Here is an 18720-nt window from a genome sequence, read left to right on the forward strand (position 1 = left end):
AATTTTAAAATCAAACAACTCTTCAGGGAAAATGGATGGTGCTCAGGAATTCACCACATGGTTGAATACATGACCTATTAGTGCTGGCTGGGTCAAACAACCACAACCACTGCCCTTTGTAATCCTTTCAAAATGTCTGATTTAAATTCAGAACCGTGGATTGAGTTTAGAATTGATTTTGCAGATTTTCCCACTAGGGAATACCTGCCTGTTGTCCCTGATAACTATAGCAGATTTCCAGTCATGAAAATAGTTACATCAACTTCAGAAAAGCTGTCATCCTATAATTTGAACAGATTTTAGTCTGGCTTGGAATCCTTTAACATGACAATGGATAGTCATTCAACAAAGATGAATTTGGTAAATTTGCAAACCACCTAGATTTCGTTAATTAAAACATTTCACCCATGACCTAACAGAGGAATCAAGAAGTTTACGCATCCTTTCGAAAAAGTAATACAACTACATCTGAGAGCAATTAGTGGAAGGACTTGTTGAATTGCTTTGATTGTGTTTATAGAGTATCTCCTCACTCGATTGCTGGAAAGCCTGCAGGTACAGTCATCGTTGCACATCCTATTTGTACATTTCTTCTTGTGCTACTCCATGGAGGTAATGGTCAACATGTCCACAAAGAACAAGAAATGCATTAGAATAAACTTAAGGAGAAAGAGGGAAATATGAACTTTACAGCTACACCAGTTATGCCAGGAGATAAAATATTTGCAAAAATAATGATTACTGGAAAGCAAACAACCCCCATGACATCCGCCCATTTTTTATGACCAAAATAAAGGCATCAGTCAAATGAAAGGGAAAATACTGTTGATGCAAAAGATATGAAATAAAACAGAAATTCAAGCAACTCATTAGGTCTGGCAACACCTGTGCCAGACCTAATATTATCAGTCCAATATGACTCTTCTTCAGTTGGATGAGCTCTATTTGTTGATTTCGTCCAGCATTTTCTGTTTTTGTTTTAAAAGACCAATGATCACTGTGAATCACGGTTTACCAATCATCACAAGAAACGTGTTATTTTTGCAAAGCGCTGAAGACACCATTTGTTAGCATTGAATCTAAATATAACATCAGCATCTCAGATGAAAAACATAAGTTAAGTGATGCTATACCTGATATTAGTTGATACCCTACTCATGAGGGAAAACACCTCACAAACTTGAGTGATTATGCTACAAAGTTAACTGCCTTTCAATTGGCGAACAAATTTTTCATCTTACTGCATGTGACTGAACACATTGCTAGAATATGAGAGCAACAATTTTAGAGCAAATGTTACAGTGTGCAATCAGTTGAATTTTACAGTTATGTTGAGGTTATTGTTTCCATTAATGAAATACTGTCAACAATAGTGAACAATTTAAATCTCAGGGAAGGGAACTAATGTACTGAAAATTTCAATGCACATTTTGTCAACTTGAAAACACCAAAGAACATTTGCTGGGAAGACAGTATTTTTAAAATCTATGTTTAACAGCTCATTCAGTATTCAGCCTAAATATTTCTCCTTGAATTTGTAAGTCTTTCAGATTACAATTACTAACGCATACCACCTACTTGATCGCATGTATCAACTTAAGGTGTCAGATAAGTAAAACATACATTTCTGGAGTGCGCTTCAGTTGTTATGAGAGATGATTTAAATGATGACTACATGTAAAAAATCCAGAACTTTGGCACTGAAAATCCTGGATCATTATATATATATATATGATTTATGGTATATTAAACATTTGAATATAATTTTAATTCCTCTTGTTAAGTTCATTTTAGAAGGATTTAATTTTCAGTAAAGTAAAACTTTGAGGAACTATAAATTTATTACAATATGAATGTAATGAGACCCTGCTCTTCGATTACAGTTAATTTAAAATGTAAGAATAATTATATGATTGCAAAATTAGCCTTTGAGCTTTGTGCCTAATTGACAATGCAAAAATGTGTTTCTTCTCTAGGGTTATATAATTGTAGTCTATTTCAAACATACCCAATGATGAAAATGAGCCCACTAAAATCAATTTCACAAAAATCAGGAAATAAGAACAGAGGAGCTAAATAGCAAGGGCATTAAGTGTTGAGTGTCTTAACATCTGCTTAAAAACATCCCTATTCTCATGTAATCGTTCAGTAGCCATGACATAGCCAGCACTTTGTAGACAATAGGGTGCCTTCAATGAATGTAATCTTCAGAATCACAGTATCTCCAAGGCAGAAAATTAATGAGTAGAAGTTAAATGTCTCCTTTTCATGTGAACAAAATTGGTTTTCAAAGGATTAAGGGATTAACCCAATGTTAGCTCCCTGAAGTGGTTCAAATGCCTTAATATTCATTGCAATGAAATAGAGCAAATTAAAATGGATTCTAAAAGCTTACACTTAAAATTCAATTCAAGGAAATTTCAAATTCTCTTGATTACAATGAAGTATGCATTTTCCTTTCTTAATATTCAATGTGCTTATGTTAAAAAACTAAAGTTGCATTCCAATCTTCTATGATAGGCTTGAAATTTCTGAGATTGTAGTAAACAGTCAAGTGACTCCAGTCTTCCTTTATCGCAAAATCAATAGCCACAGGCTCAAGCCCCAAGGCTGCTTCATTAATATTGCCTTGTTTTTTTTCTCTCTTCCTGGTCAATCTGGTCCACCTGAAGGTAAAAAATAACTTAATATAACCACTGTTTTTAACATTAAGCATATCTATGAGAATTCATAATTTAGGCGACAATCTTCAGTGAGTCGTATCCTAAAGCTTCTCAGCCTTAGGAATCTGCTGGAACTTTTGCATAAATAGTAGTGAGGAATTAGAACAGAAAAGGAAAACAAAAATACATCTAACTTCAGATTTACTTTTTATTTGATGAAACATGTTGTTAGTTATTCTCCAATCTAGATTTTCCATTTCATTTGAGAAAATGATAATGTTACATGAACAAAATGATGACTTGTTTTATGTGATCTTGGGATGTGAGTTAGGCCACCATATATTGTCCATTCCAAATTCCCAGAGGACAGTCCAAAGTCAATCACATTACTGTGGGTCAGAAGTCTTACATAGGCCAGACCAGATAAGGATGATAAGTTTCCTTCCCTGAAGGACATCAGTGAAACAGATGGTTTTTTTTTAATGGCAATCAGCAGTTGTTATGTGATCACTATTAGGACAGTTTTTCTTTTTAATTCCAGATCACGTTTAATTAACTTTAAATTCCATTATTTTTCTAGTGTTTTTAAAACCATGTTCTCAGAGCATTATCCAAGGTCTAATTACTAATCTTATGGTATCACCATAATACTGCTGTCTCCTTCATCTGTTTTTAGTCTTTGTCTCAGCAGAGGCTGAAGTTTAGATCTTTGCTCATAGAAATCATTGCAATTAAACCAATTACTTCTGGATTACCTTCTAGCCTTTAATAAACAATCGGAGATTTTTTAGGTGGTGAACCAAAAGTCTGACAAAAGCCCATTCATGTTAAAATACCTCCACAGAGGCGAGCATCCTATCTCCAAGTCAGCCTTTACTTCCCTGTGAAGAGTCCTTGACTTTGATCCAGCTGCCTCAAAGACAGCTGTCACAGTGAACAGGAAGTCTGACACTTGTATTCTTATCTGTCAGCCTGCACTCCCTGATTAGACCAGCTTAACACCCCAATCAGGGAACTCATACTCTGGCTGACTTCGTTACAATCACTACAAATGTGACAGTGTATTTCCAAATCAAACTATTGCAAAATCCATCCAAGTAGAGTTACTCTTTCCCTGATTAGCAATGCAAACTCTCTACCAAAGCAATTCAATTCACTAATTAAGTTCAGACAATTTGAGTATAGGCTGCTAAAAGTCAAGGCTTGCGAACTTCTGGATGGGCACAAGAGCCCATGTCAGGCTTAGGTTTTGGATTACCAAATCTTGGGCAGAGCATCAACTTAAGTGCTGCATTCCATTTTGAATAATAATACCTTGAATTCAGTGGAATTCACAAAGAGAGCATGTTTTCGCAAGGGAGAATAGTCGCTGATTGTTCAAACAACTGTGAGGATCTGAAACTTTACTGGATTGACAACAGATAATGTGAAAACTGAAGTGATATAGTGAACAGCACAACAAACCACAAAATGTGGGAATGGATTTCTACTGTCTCATTAATCTCAGCAAGGACACATACCATATTTAATTGAGCATGGGATTTACAAGTGAAGGTGTGGAGCTCTCAGGAGCAACTATTTGTCTCTTTGCACACTCAATTGTGGCAGTAGCCACATCTTAGTTATTAGTGCCTGGTCTTATTTCAACCCCAAATAACTACTTTCAAGGATTTGCAAGCCAAAACCCAGTTATGTGACAGAAATCTTCATGTGGTGAAAGTGCAGGAAGAATATATAAGAGTTGGCATAATATGTATGAATATGTGAAATAGCTTATAACGTACCTGTGGCACTGATATTATATCCAGCGCTAGCAGAGATGGACATGATCCCCAGCACAGACAGTGGTATTTGTCAGGCTTATTGATTACTAACCAGTTTACCAAAGGCCTATTTTGAGGCAATTTGAGATTGTATTCATTGTGACTGCATTCTCCCCAGAATTCTGAAATGTTGCAACTGTTTTCTTCATTATTGGCATGAATCTACTTTAAACTTGGGCCCTGGCTTCTATATAAACATGAGAAAAATAAAGTTAAGCAATTAAATAAATACATATGTAGTACACATAAAATATAATAAAAAAACTCAGGACTCTGATCTTTCATCTGAAAGATCATCAACCTGAAATGTTGATTCTGTTCTTGTCTTGACAAATGCAATGGGATCTGCTGAATATTTCCTGAATTTTCAGGCTCATTATGAAAATTAATTTTTTGCAGAAACATTTTAAACTAAGAGCTTATCAGGACTTTGTTGCCACTGAAAAAGATGTTCAAGATAAAGATAATATTAGCATCTGTAGAAATCTCTGATGCTAATTTAAATTAATCATATTCAATGCTGTCCTCACTTTAACAAAATCTGAAAATAAGATGGTGCGTAGTTTAATTACTGGGATTTACTCCTCTGCCAATCATTTTTAAATGATAAACTGCTGAAATGGACTGGGCTCACTTTTGTTTCAAATTTTCTCTTTGCCAGTCCAACACCCAGCAGGTCTCAGGCTGACCTCTTAATAGGATTAAAAACAACTCCTACCACGATGAGATCAGAATCAGTATTTGCAACTAACCTTGTGGTTTTGAAAGAGGCATTCAATGATTCTTCAATCATTCTGCATGTAATTGTCTGTACTCTTATTGATTAGTTGACATTTTAACCTTAAGGATATTACGTTTAAATTGTTGAAGAGATATCTCACATTATTGTGGTTCTGTTCGCCGAGCTGGAAGTTTTTGTTGCAACAAAAACTTCCAGCTCGGCGAACAGAACCACAACGAGCACCCGAGCTACAAATCTTCGCACAAACTTTGAATATTTCACATTATATCTGGAAAGGTTTCAAATGTTTTCCAACATTAACAATAAGTATTTAATTTTAGATTACTTCAAGTACGCACACAAGGGAATATAAAATTGCTAATAGCCTATGTCTATATCCACATCATTTGATATTTTCATCTATGCCTAAATAGGATGAGAAGGTCTTTTGAATTGGTTGTAACAATATATTTTGCAACAACATGTCATAAACAGAATGGAATGAAGCTTGAAGAATATAACGGGTATCTCCAAAATCGCAGTCATTACTTAATGCATTTATGTGCTATTAATTTACTCACTAACTTAAGACTAATTTCAATTGATTTATTTTAAGTAAGTTCAAATATGCTACTAAAATTGCAGAACACCAGATATGTGTTCGGTGTTCATTTATTAATAACTCCAATTATAATTTATTAGCACATATGTAGCTGTGGGTAAATAAAAGCTATGGCTAATCAAGTAGTTATGAATAGTATTCGTGATTTCCTTGCTTTTATGCTTAATGCTACCCAAATTGCAGCACCTGTGGAGAAGTCATTGATGGTTTTGTAAGGAGCCCATGTTGTTTGCAAACTAATGGGTTTTTGTGTATTTTTTCATTCTACAAAACTGTCCTAATTCCAAGCCACAATATCACCTCTTGGTGACAAACTCATGAACCTGTATAACATTTTTCATATCACCATCATTCCAAAATACTCTAAAGGGCAATGATGGAAAGTGAGACCAAACATATAGGAAGTGTCTAAAAGTCTGGATGATGTGCTCAGTTCTAAGATGATCATAACTTGATAGTAATTTAATAAATTGGTGTTTATGGAGGATGGAGGTTTATATGTAAATAAAGAAATCAGTTTCCTGACCCACAGGCCGCAATTGGTGAAGATAGAGGACAATATTTCATCTTCACTAACACTCAACACTGCAAAACCCCAGAGGTGCATACTCAGCCACTACTGCATCACCAAATACCTAATGCCATTCACAAGTTCACTGATGACACCATCATAGTCGGCCGAATCTCAGATGGCGACGAAACAGACTACAGACTGGAGGTGGAAGACCTGGAAGAATGGTGCACTGAGAACAAACTAGCTTTCAATGCCAGCAAAATCAAGGAAATCATTAGTGACTTTCAGCAGGATGTTACTCATGCCCCCCTACACATTAACAGCACAGAGAGTGGAGAGTGGAGAGTATCAAGCTCCTCAGAGTGGTCATCCACAACAAATTTTCTTCGACTCTTCATATGGACGCACTGGTTACAAAAGCCCAACAACGTCTCTTCTTCCTCAAGCAGCTGAAGAAATTTGGCATGACAGCAAATACCCTTGCCAACTTTGATAGGTGCGCCAACATGAGCATTCTGTCTGGATATATCACTACCTGATATGGCAACTGTACCATTCAAGATCGGAGATGGTTACAGAGAGTAGTGAACTCCACCCAGACAATCACAAAGGCCAACCTCCCATCTATAGAATCCATCTACCAGGCCCGTTGTCAATGAAAAGCCGCCAGCATTCTCAAAGATGCTTTTCACCCTGACAATGTTTTTCTACAACCTCTACCATCGGGGAGAAGGTACAGAAGCCTGAACACACGTACCAGCCAGTTTCAAAACAGTTTCTACCCTACTATTTTTAGAATACTGAATGAACCCACAAACTCTTAACATTCAACTGGACCTGTGTTTTAGTTTTTGCTGTTGGTTACGTATTATTTACTTGTTTATGCTACTTAACTCTGTGATCTGCCTGTATTGCTCGCAAGACAAAGCTTTTCACTGTGCCTTGTTACACATGACAATAAATTCAATTCAATTCAATTAACCTGTCTAACGTATCCAAAATCCATCAATAGATGAGCAGTTTCTTTTTAATCAATGTCTTTAGTCCTGACTCATGCATGAGACCCCTATGCTTTTGACATACAAAGGCTTCCAGTTAAACAATGCCTCAGTTTTAAAATCCATGTACTTGTATTCAAATTTCTCCATGGTTTTGCAATGCTGCAATATTTTTCATCCCCACAACCCACCAAGATATTGTCATTCTTCAACTTTAGCTTCTTGAGCATTCCCTAAATTTGATTGCTACTTCATTGAATACATAACATTGGATTCAGTCTCAGCACACAGAAACCAAATCTGCTGTGCCCCCATTTCTTCTTGAATTCTGGTGCTTAACATCAGGAAGGGGTGGAGCTGCAGTTGGAGTGCTCCTGGGATATGTTAATAGGAATTAATGGAAATAATGTTAAAGAAATAGCATAATTTTTCAGTCTCAGCAAACCAAGCATGCATTGTTTCTGTTCAGCAGTGCAGGCAGGAGGTGGTTAGGAAAATCACCATCCATTTTATTCCCCAGTGAAATGGAATCATTATGGACCTTAATGCGCTGACATCCTTTAAATTTCTTTCAATAGCACATAACTCTGTAAATGACACACATCTAAAAATACAGTTGCTTTTGTTTAGCCTTCTAGTTAATTTATTACTCCATAATAGTAGTAGTATCATGGATAATTTTGTATATTTATAGATCCCATTTAAAAATGCTTTCTATTTTAAAAGTTAGATTCAATGCTATCTTAGACATTAACCTTTAGCTCACTGAAAATCCACCGGGTACATTGCAAGACTTCATATGTAACCACAGAAGGTTTAGATATACAGATTGCTACTACTTCAGAGCTATTGAATTTCATTCAAGAGCGATGTAGCTTGAGAATGTATTTTTATGAACTCCCTTAGTTATTATTAATATACTTATTTCATGACTTACCTGGATTTTCTATAAGCAATCCCTTAGCTTTAATAACATCCTTGTCAACATCTTTTTCAACCAAAGGGGAAAAGATGGACTTACTATATGAAAAAGATAATAAATATATAGAAATTCCATTCCATTTTGAAGTAAATAACAAACGTTAATAAACATCAAAGGAACTTACTTATTTCCAGTGGCATCTTTAAACACTTTGTTCATGCGTGTGTTTTTGTGTGTGTATCTTTTTTCAGCAAAGGTTATATGATTAGCTACAGAATAATATTCAGTAGATAGTACAAGTATTTAGTATGAACAGTGTATGCTATTGAAAAGGTCATGCTTAATAGGTTACTTTTATTTCACCAGTCTTACTGTGGTTGAACCTTAGAGTGAATGCTTAGCCATAATGAACCTCGAGCCATATGCCTTCTGCTACAGATGTCTCGAGGTTCATTAGCTCATTAATGAGTCCATTAAAGTGTCCTAGAATCTAGGACCTATATCAATGACATTACACTTTGCAAAAACCCTTGTGAGAGATTTTAGTGTATTTAGCTACATTAATAGTATAACAAGGCAGACATACATCCGAAATTTATGACATAGTGTAAAATTCATTTTTTATTATGGTGTATGTTTTGAAAGCACCTGGAGAAAGCTATACAGTTGACTGTATCTATGATCAAATTTAAATTTTCCTATAATTCTGGTTATTAGATCTAACTTGTTCAGAGGTTATAAACAATGAGGTTGTAAATGATTGAAGTTCTAATATATATTTGCTTTGTATATTGAAGAATAAGTCAAATAACAAAGGAAGCAATGCTTCAGATTTAAAGGAGTGGTGAATCATGGTATCAGCCATTCTTTGTACTTACAGTTCCCACAGATTTCTTTAAGCTTTTGCATTAGATGTTACTGTAATTAGATATTCAAAATAGTGAGATGAAAATGGAACTGTGTAAACAATGAAAAGAACCATTTATTTTCTTAACAAATCAAACTGAGGAATTCTTACTAAGCCACACAACTCTGAAACAGCATATGTAGTTAATTGATTTTCATTTCAAATGCAGAAAGTAAAACAAAAAGGGTGGAAGAAGATGGGTATAAGAGAGAAATATGAAAGTTATTATTTACATGTTTAGCTTTACTTTAAAAATAATTAATGCCAGAGAAAAGATACTTGTCCGTAGTTAAGATTAAAAAATGACTTAACAACAAAATGAGCCAACTCTTACTTTTTTTTCTGGTAGCTTTAGTGGATATCCAGTGAGGATATATAACAACTTTACACATTCTGTCAGCTAAACTTTAGTGGTAGGATTCTGATCCCAACATCTGGCTGAATTCAAGACTGCAAACCTGGAGGCGCTTCTGGATGAACCTTGGAGGAGATAATTTGAGGAGCTGGCTAATTAAGAGGAGCCTAGTCCAATTAAGGATGGTGTGTAGACTTTGCTGCTAGAAGGCTCCAGAGGTGCCTCAAAATGGAAGAGCCTTTGTTGACAGAGAAATTTTACAAAATATACTTTGACCGCATCATAGTAAAATGTCTCACGATAGCCACACAGCTAAGTGAATATATAGAAAACTGCTTGTGTAGGTTGTTCCTCTGTATATGTGAAAGCAAAACTGTCGAAGGGATTGGTGAGGCTCTTGAGGTGAATCATAGAGTAAAAGGACACACCATCTGCAGTTTATATTTCATGCCAGCTTGCAAACATGAATAAGGCAAGAAGACATCATTGTCCTGAAAGTCTTTCATTAATGTTGAATGCAGAGGCATAAATCACTGTCATCCCTATGAGACTACCTCCTCCAGTAGGAAGTGTAATACCTCTGTCCCTGAGTGGTTTACTGCTGCTCCTTCCTTATGTGCGAACTTGTCCTGCAAGATGGATGAAGAATGTTAGGAGCATCAGGCAATGTTTCAGATTGCAGTGGAACACCGAATTGTGAACACCTAATTGTTTGGCATGAGCCTTAATTGCTAATGGGTGAGTAATGAATCTGTTGTCCATTGAATTGCAAGATATAAGACAAAGAACAAAGAACAAAAAACAGTACAGAACGAACATGCCCTCTGCCCACCAAGCCTGTATTGACACATGACATATTTCTAAACTATAAACCTTTTGCCTCTGGGCGGTCTGATCCCTCTATTCCCTGCCTATTTGTGTACAGTATCTGAAGAGATGCCTCTCAACTGTTGCTATTGTATCTGCTTCCACCACCTCCTCTGGCAGTACATTCCAGGCACTTACCACCCTCTGTGTAAATAACCTACCTCTCCCATCTCTTTTAAACTTGCCCCATTTTAACTTTAGCCTACATCCTCTAGTAATTGATATCTTTACACTGGGAAAAAGAGACTGACTATCCATTCTATCCAAGCCCCCCATAATTTTATAAACTTATATCAGGTTGTTCCTCAGCCTCCAACATTCAAGTGAAAATAAACCAAGTTTGTCCAACATCCTGGTAAAATGTTTCTGTATCCACTCTAAAGCTACCACATCATTCTGTTAGTGCGGCGACCAAATTTATATGCAACATTCCAAACATAGCTAAACAAAAGTTCTATACAATTGCAACATAACTTATCAATTTTTATAGTCCATGCCCCGAGTGATGAAGGCAGCATTCCATATGCCTTCTTGACCACCTTATTCGCTTGTGTTGTCACTTTCAGTGAACTGTAGACCTGTACACCTGGATTTCCCTGTATGTTAATTGAATTTGAATTAGTTTTATTGTCATGTCTACTCAAATGAGTATAGTGAAAAGTTTACAGTCACTGCATTACAGCGCTATCTGAGGTATGAGGTACCTAGGTACAGATATTCAAGATCAAATTCTTGAGAAGCAAAATAAATTAGAAAAGTAAAGACATAAATAGTCCAGTGTTAAAGGTCATAGAGATAAATTAGAAAAACAAAAAAAGTAAACAGTTCAGAATACCAGTCGTGTCATCCATGCTGGCACCCAACCTCCACCACCTCGCCACCACCAGTGCCAGACCAACCAACATCAGAGTCGCCCCATTTTGGGAGTCATCTCTTTGCCACTGGGTCAACTTTGCTGATGCCACAACACCCACGCTCACCTTCAACCAAGATTCCCTGGCTTCATTGCCTGGTCAAGCCACCACCGGGCCATGGATCCCAATTTGGTTGCAGATGTCACCTTGCTGGTGCTGCCATCTTGAAGAGTCTGCTGCTGCCAGTGTTATCATCCCCGATCGCTGAAGGAGCCGCGCTGCCGCTGGCCCTGGACGCCAGGAAAACAACCTCGCTGCTCCTACCACTGGTTCCGACAACGGGACAATGACCCAGCTTCTGCTACCGTTGGCCCCAAATGCCAGGAGAATGTACTCGCTGTCGCCATCTTCTATCACCAGGAGAAGCCACGTCTGCCACTCCACCTGTGGCCCACTCTCGCTGCAGTGCCAGTGTTACCGACCAACCCGCCACAGAAATGAAGAGAAAAAGGCTAAAAGAAAAGGAAAATAAAGCAAAAAAAAAATCAGAAGCAAAAATAAAACAAAGAAAGAATGCAGATGGGAGCAGATGGGCTTTGGGCAAGAGTACACATGCAGCCTTGCTACATCGCGATCATTTTGCACCAGAATATAGTTCTAATTCCCTCCTGCATTCTCCCTTCCTTTTAAAATGCATCACCAGATTTTTCCAGAATAAACTCAATCTGTCAATTATCTGCCCAAGTCTCCAGCCTATCTGTATCCTACTGTATCCTCTGGCAAACATCTTCACTACCTGCAGCTCCCCTAATCGTTGTGTCATCCACAAACTTAGTAATCAGGCCATCTACATTCTCCTCCAAATCATTTATATATATATTTACAAACTACAGGTATTCCAGTACTGATCCCTGCTGAACACCACTGGTCACATATCCCCAGTCAGAAAAACACCCTTTCACCACTATTCTCTGTCTTCTATGATAAAGCCAATTCTATATCCATGGTGATGGTGTGCGGCATGATATCATGAGACAACATAGTGGTTCAGTGGTTAGCACTACTGCATCACAGCTCCAGGGATCTGGGTTTGATTCCAGCCTTAGCGGCTGTCTGTGTGGAGTTTGCACATTCTCCCCGTGTCTGCCTGGTTTTCCATCAGCTGCTCTGGTTTCCTCTCACAATCCAAAGATGTGCACGGTAGGTTGATTGGCCATACTAAATTGTCATAGTGTTCAGGCATGTGTAGGTTAGGTGCATTAGCCTGGGGAAATGGAGGGATAATCTAGGAGGATGGGTCTATGTGGATTTGTTGGGCTGAATGGACTGTTTCAACACTGTGGGGATTATAGAGCATATAATCACTTACCTTGATCACTCTTGTGAGATCATTGAAGCACTGAAGCCAAATCTTTATAGACAGATTCATCCCCATTGGCACTTGCTCTCATTTCATTTGTACGGTATATCTTGATAGTCGTCTGGATTGTTCAAGATTAAAAGGAAACAATTACTTCCATAAGACCATAATATATAGGAGCAACATTAGGCCATTCAGCTCATTAGGTTGGTTCTGTTATTCAACCACAATAATATGTTTCTCAAAACCATTCTTCTACCATGTCCCCATAACCATTAATCCCCTTACTAACCAAGAACTTATCATAAGACCATAAGACTATAAGACAGAGGAGTGGACCAAGGGCATTCAGCCCATCGATTCCACTCCGCCATTTAATCAAGGCTGATGGGCGTTTCAATTCCACTTATCCGCACACTTCCCATAGCCCTTAATTCCTGACTTGAAGACGACCAATGATTTGGCCTCCACAGATTAACTACCCTCTGGCTGAAGAAATTCCTCTTCAACACAATTCTACATGGTCATCTCTTTGCTCTGAAGCTGTGTCCATAGGTCCTAGCTTCTCCTACTAGTGGAAACATTTTCTCCATGTCCATTCTATCAAGGCCTCTCGGTATGATGTAAGTTTCAATGAGATCACTCTCTCATTTTTATAAGTTCAATTGAATACAGACCTGGAATTCTCAATTACTCCTCCTATGACCAGCCTTCATTCCTGGGATCATTCTTGTGAATATCCACTATACCATCCTCAAAGACTAGCACATCCTTCCTGAGATACAGGGCCTAAAACTGTTCATAATATTTCAAATGCAGTCTCAGACCCTTATACAATCTCAGCAGCACATCCCTGTTTTTGTATTGTAACCTCCCAAAATGAATGCTAACGTAATATTTGACCTCTTGAAACACAACCTCCATCGCAACATCAGAAAACCTGGGAGCTGTCTCCCTGGCCTACCGCTCCTTTAGTAGTCCTTACCTCTCCCAAAAGTCTTTCACAAACAGCCCTAACAGCCAATGCAATGTGCATGCACCATGGAAGACATTTTCCAAAGGTGGCATACACCAATAAGTCATGTTGGTCAAGGTGAGAATGCAGCCAGACTTATTTAACACTCACATCACAGTCATAGGGATGAACCAAGATTGCCAACCCTCCTGGAATGGTTAGACATCTTGTAGAATTTTCAATAATATCCCAGTGGCCAAAGGAAATGGTCCAGGTGATCATAAAATTATATATTAAATGCAGCAGCTCCTGCTAATCTTGCACTGTCTACAAAAATTGACTAGTGCTGGAGAGCTTGATCATTGCTCCTAAGGAAAGAATGAACAGGAGTTGATGTCTTGTTCGCTGTGCAATAAGGTAGATCAGGCATATTCACCTAGAATCAGGCTGCAATAGTGATGCCATATCTAGTCAATGTCAGACAGCTGGCAGCAACTCAGAGGAGTGCTGATTTTCTTGGCACATCCAGCTCATGGTATCCACAGGCTGTCTGTATGTTCAATAAAGCAGCCAAGTCGCAGGATGATGCGAGGCTGCTGAAGGACACTGCTCCCCTTCAAGGAGCTCAAATTTATCTTTAAAAAGTACCTGTCATTAGCCTTTACACTGAAAAATAATCAAGTGCACAACTTTGTTGAAGGACAAATTCAGTAACACTTTCCACTGAAACAGTCCACCAGAGGATGTATTCTCACAGCAGGATCTGTAAGAAATTGAGGTACAGTGGGGAGGCAGTGAATCCCCAACGTAATCTGCTTCACCTTAGAAACGACTCACACCTCACTGCCAGCTTCATGTGACATCACTACAGCTGCCGCTTGCTGGATTATGTCCATCCTGAGTTGGCAATCCTATGATGAACAAGCAGAAATAAATTTGCGTACTGCTTGTATCATCTCACCTGGGTAAACGGTAATTAATCATTGTGATTCATGTGCCCTGTAGCAGGCTTAATAGAATTTTTAGTCCATACTTTCTATATTAGAGATTGTTATAAATGTTCCATTTGTATCACAATCAAAATATTTATAACAGAAGGCACTGCCAGATTTGGAATTATTCTCTGCTAACTTGCATTATACTAGTTAAATAATGTTTCTAATTCCATTTTTCCTATTTTGTTAAGGTTCATAGAATTTTGTTTGCTGTTAGTTTGGTTTGATTGTTTCCACATTACAGCGTTTTAGGAAGCCTCCTACTCATCATTAATATTTTAAAATGTTATGAATGTGTATTCCTCTGAGATTTCCTCAAGGTAATTTGAGAGTCTTAAAATATGGAGGAGTTGCAGAAAAAATAATGTGTGGGCTGTCTGTTGGCATCTGAAATAGATGCTTTATTTTTAATCGGGGTAAATAGATTCTTGATTACCAAGGGGATGAAAGATTGTCAGGGATTTGCGGTAATGTAGAGTTGAACTTAAAATTAGATCAGCCATGATCTTACTGAATGACAGAGCAGGGACAAAGGGCTGAGTGGCCTAACTGTGTTCTTTGTTCATATGCCCACGTTATGTGGATTCTGTTGCAACCCATGTATACAGTTACATTTGCCTCTTCGGTACAATTTAGGAAATTCAAAGACAATTTCAAAGGAAAGTTCCACTTCCACCTCTCCATTTTATTGTTCATGATCCTTATTTGTCTATTTATTACATATTTTGTTTTTAAAAAACAGAAAATTATGTCAGTTTGGAATTTTGCAATTTGATAAAGCACGCAACATGTATCCGTCTCAGAGGCTTATGCTGATTGAGATAAGTGTGTACTATATGCAACTAAATTGTGTTACACTGACTGAAGATATTGTGTCCTTGAAAGTTCTATGTGATAGATCAAGCTTTCAACTATGCATTTCACCTTGAATATATGACTTGTTAGTCTGTATATACATACATGAGAAGCTCTAAAAATGTCTATGTTAATGTAAAGCGTTAGACTGGTCAAGTAGTGAATGTATTGAACAAGTTCATAAACAACAATTTACAGCAAGCCATCTTAGGTTTCTTCTAAATATGTGGTACTGTTTTGTTGTCTAACCTGCCAGATATCTTAAATGAGCTGGCCTGTTCTGCATCTGCTCTCAAGTCCTGCTAGTAGTATATACAGCATTAACTCACTATAAAATGGGTTTGGCCATTCTGTCACCTGTCAGAATGCATTTTATGCCTTTGCATCAGGTTTCATTTCATTTCATTTTACCCTACTACATCTTTACCTCTTTAGTCTTGTCAAAATTTTGAAATGCATGTTTTTGTTTCAAAAGATTCTAAGAATTGTTTCCCCTAAGCATTTACTTAAATATATCTAAAGTACATTCATTCCTTTAAATTATATCTGAAATATATTTTTGCAATATTCTATCAGCCTTGCCATCTGTACAAAGCCCAAACTTTATAGTCAACTACAAAAAAAAAGGAATTCACATTGAAAATAAAAGTCCAATTAGCTAGAAATTTGAGCTTACACTTAAGTATGACCACAAAAGTGGTATAGATTTTCCAAATTAAAAAGAGGTTATATTTTCATATACAGCATAATGCAGGCTTTTTGACCTAAAACAAATCTAAGCTTAAGCTTACTCACTCCTATTTAATATTATTCAATAAAATACCTTAGAAAAAACACAAAGCTTATAAAATTAATTGAGCACTTCAATTATTTTCATATCTTCTTTCCAGAGTGCTGACGATTGATGTCACTTTCTGTGAAAGTGTTGGAACTTCAGTTTAGTTTTGCTTCTACTATCAACTGCAATTATCTTGACTATCATCTAAACCAGAAGTGCATTCTAAAAATTTCAATTGCACTAGCTTATCGTTATTCATCCACACATGCCAAACTTCCTTAATTCATAGAGCACCATGAAATGTACTTCTTATTACCTTCTGTAAATGTCAAATCTTATTGCATCGTTCCTGATGTTTCGGCAATATTTTCAATGCCATGTTGGACATGTGTGGTAGTGCAAGCAATGGAGTTTTTAGACTGTGAAAATGAATCTAACAGAACTGACTATATGATTGAAAATTCCTTTATGTTGTTTTGTTAAAATACTAGTGTAGTTGTGTGGGTGGGAAGTAGGGATATGAGGGTGGTTTGGGAGAGCAACTGGAAAGGATAGCAGCATCATTATGTTAACCATTGTCATAGTGATGAAGTCTGAGTGATGTCATTTTAAAAACTCTACTTAAAACACATTATTAAAGAAAGTTGATAAAAAAATACAAATCAACCACATTTGTAACATAAAGAAATCTATGAGTATGGCTTTATAACTTTTTATGAGTACCACGGTGTTGGAAATGCCTTCTACTTTATCTGAAAACACAGATTTTATCATGTTTGCTCTTATCTTTCATGAAAATTTACTGTATGCTGGAAGTTGACTCGAGAGCACCTATTATGCTATGAATGCATTATTGTGATTTGTCAATGATCAGAATATTAAGTTTCTGATTAGTAAAACTGAAGATGTGCTATAGTATTTGAGTATCAATAGAATATATTCCCCAGAAGCAAGATTTAGGTTCAAATACTTAGTTAATCCCTTCCATTTAATTTCTAAGAAAATCTATCAGAAGTGCAAGGAATTTTGATGTGTACATAGTTTAATGAGTCAGTGAAAACTCCCAAATAAAAATCTACTATCTTATCATATTCTTTTCCTGTTAACCTTTTAAGTACTCAATTTTTTTTTGAAAATCCGCTAAACTCTTTTATACATATACTTAATTTTTATGCTTGATGTTTATGTTACAAATGGATAATATCTCGAACGATAATTTGTTTAATGTCTGAAACCCTTTGGGATATTTTACTTATTTCCATTATGTAATGTCTTTACTCAATATGCCTACTTAAAGTGATAGATTAATGACTTGAAAATTAGTTTAGAGTTCAATGTAAACTATGATTAAACTTTTTCTTTGTCAAAGCAGAACTCTGCTCCTCCTGCTGACAGACTCTTGCTTTTCATTTTGTTAAAAGCTTTTGTTTTCTGTTTAAAGTATGTGACATCTGTTGAATTAATAATCCTGGGATTATTCTTTTGCAAAGATCAGTGCAGCAAACATCCGATGTCCCATATCATCAAGAGAAGCAAAGCTTTTAATGTGACATGCTGTATTGTTCTTAATAAACAAAGTCCTCACTTTGAAGTGGAAAATTTGTGTCTGTGAAAGGGATCAGTAACTGTGAAGTATGTGGACATTATTTCAACTTTTTCAGCCTATTTTCCTTTCTGTGTTTTCTTCAATTCCTTATTTTGTATTAAAGGTCCAGTTCAAGATCCAATCATTTTTTTTTCTAATTATTAATGGCAGCTGAATTCAGAAACTGTATAATGAGTTGCTCATTGCTTTGTAATAACCTAAAACAGGAAATTAGCCACTTGATCCCTTGGTTCAATCCTATTAAGACCCCCTTGGAGTATTGGTAGATACCTGCTTATCACAATACTGTTACTGTGACAACCAGATCCTGAACAACAACAAAAAGACAAGAAGATGGTTGGTAGAACTGCCTTCACATATAGAGTTTTAAAGAAAACAGCAGGAAACTGACCTTTGTAAATAAAGATTATTTCTCATCTGTTACATAGTACCTGTAATACTACATTATAAGTCTTAAATGTGCCATAATTAAGGAATTTTGACAGGTCCTTTGCATTTTGTAATCAAAATAAAAGTAAATATCAAACTTCTGGTGATAGTCAATGTTATAATACTTCTGCAATAATTACTTTTAATGACAATACAAGGATCAATGAAATAGTGCTCAGCCAAAAGAAATTATTTTCAATCACATTAAACTGATCATCTATTTTCAATTATCAGTTATCAATACAATGATTTGATACTGTTTGAATGCTGTCTTTTAATTAGAAACAGCCATTAATTTCAATTTGATCAAACTTGTTCTTTTGTTGATAACAGCTCTGTATTTGTATCTTGGTTTAAAGAAGAATATTCAATAATTACAGCTTTTCAATTCCCATCCAGTTTCCAAGTCTTTTATTTTTATGAAACTGTTCCAATTTTGTTGAGTTTTTCTTCAGTTTGGAATCCATTCTATAAACATTAAGAAAGACAGTGGCCT

Source organism: Chiloscyllium plagiosum, unplaced genomic scaffold, assembly GCF_037043375.1.
Source record: "Chiloscyllium plagiosum isolate Xiang-an unplaced genomic scaffold, Cpla_swu_hap1 HiC_scaffold_7, whole genome shotgun sequence".
NCBI classification, from domain to species: Eukaryota; Metazoa; Chordata; class Chondrichthyes; order Orectolobiformes; family Hemiscylliidae; genus Chiloscyllium; species Chiloscyllium plagiosum.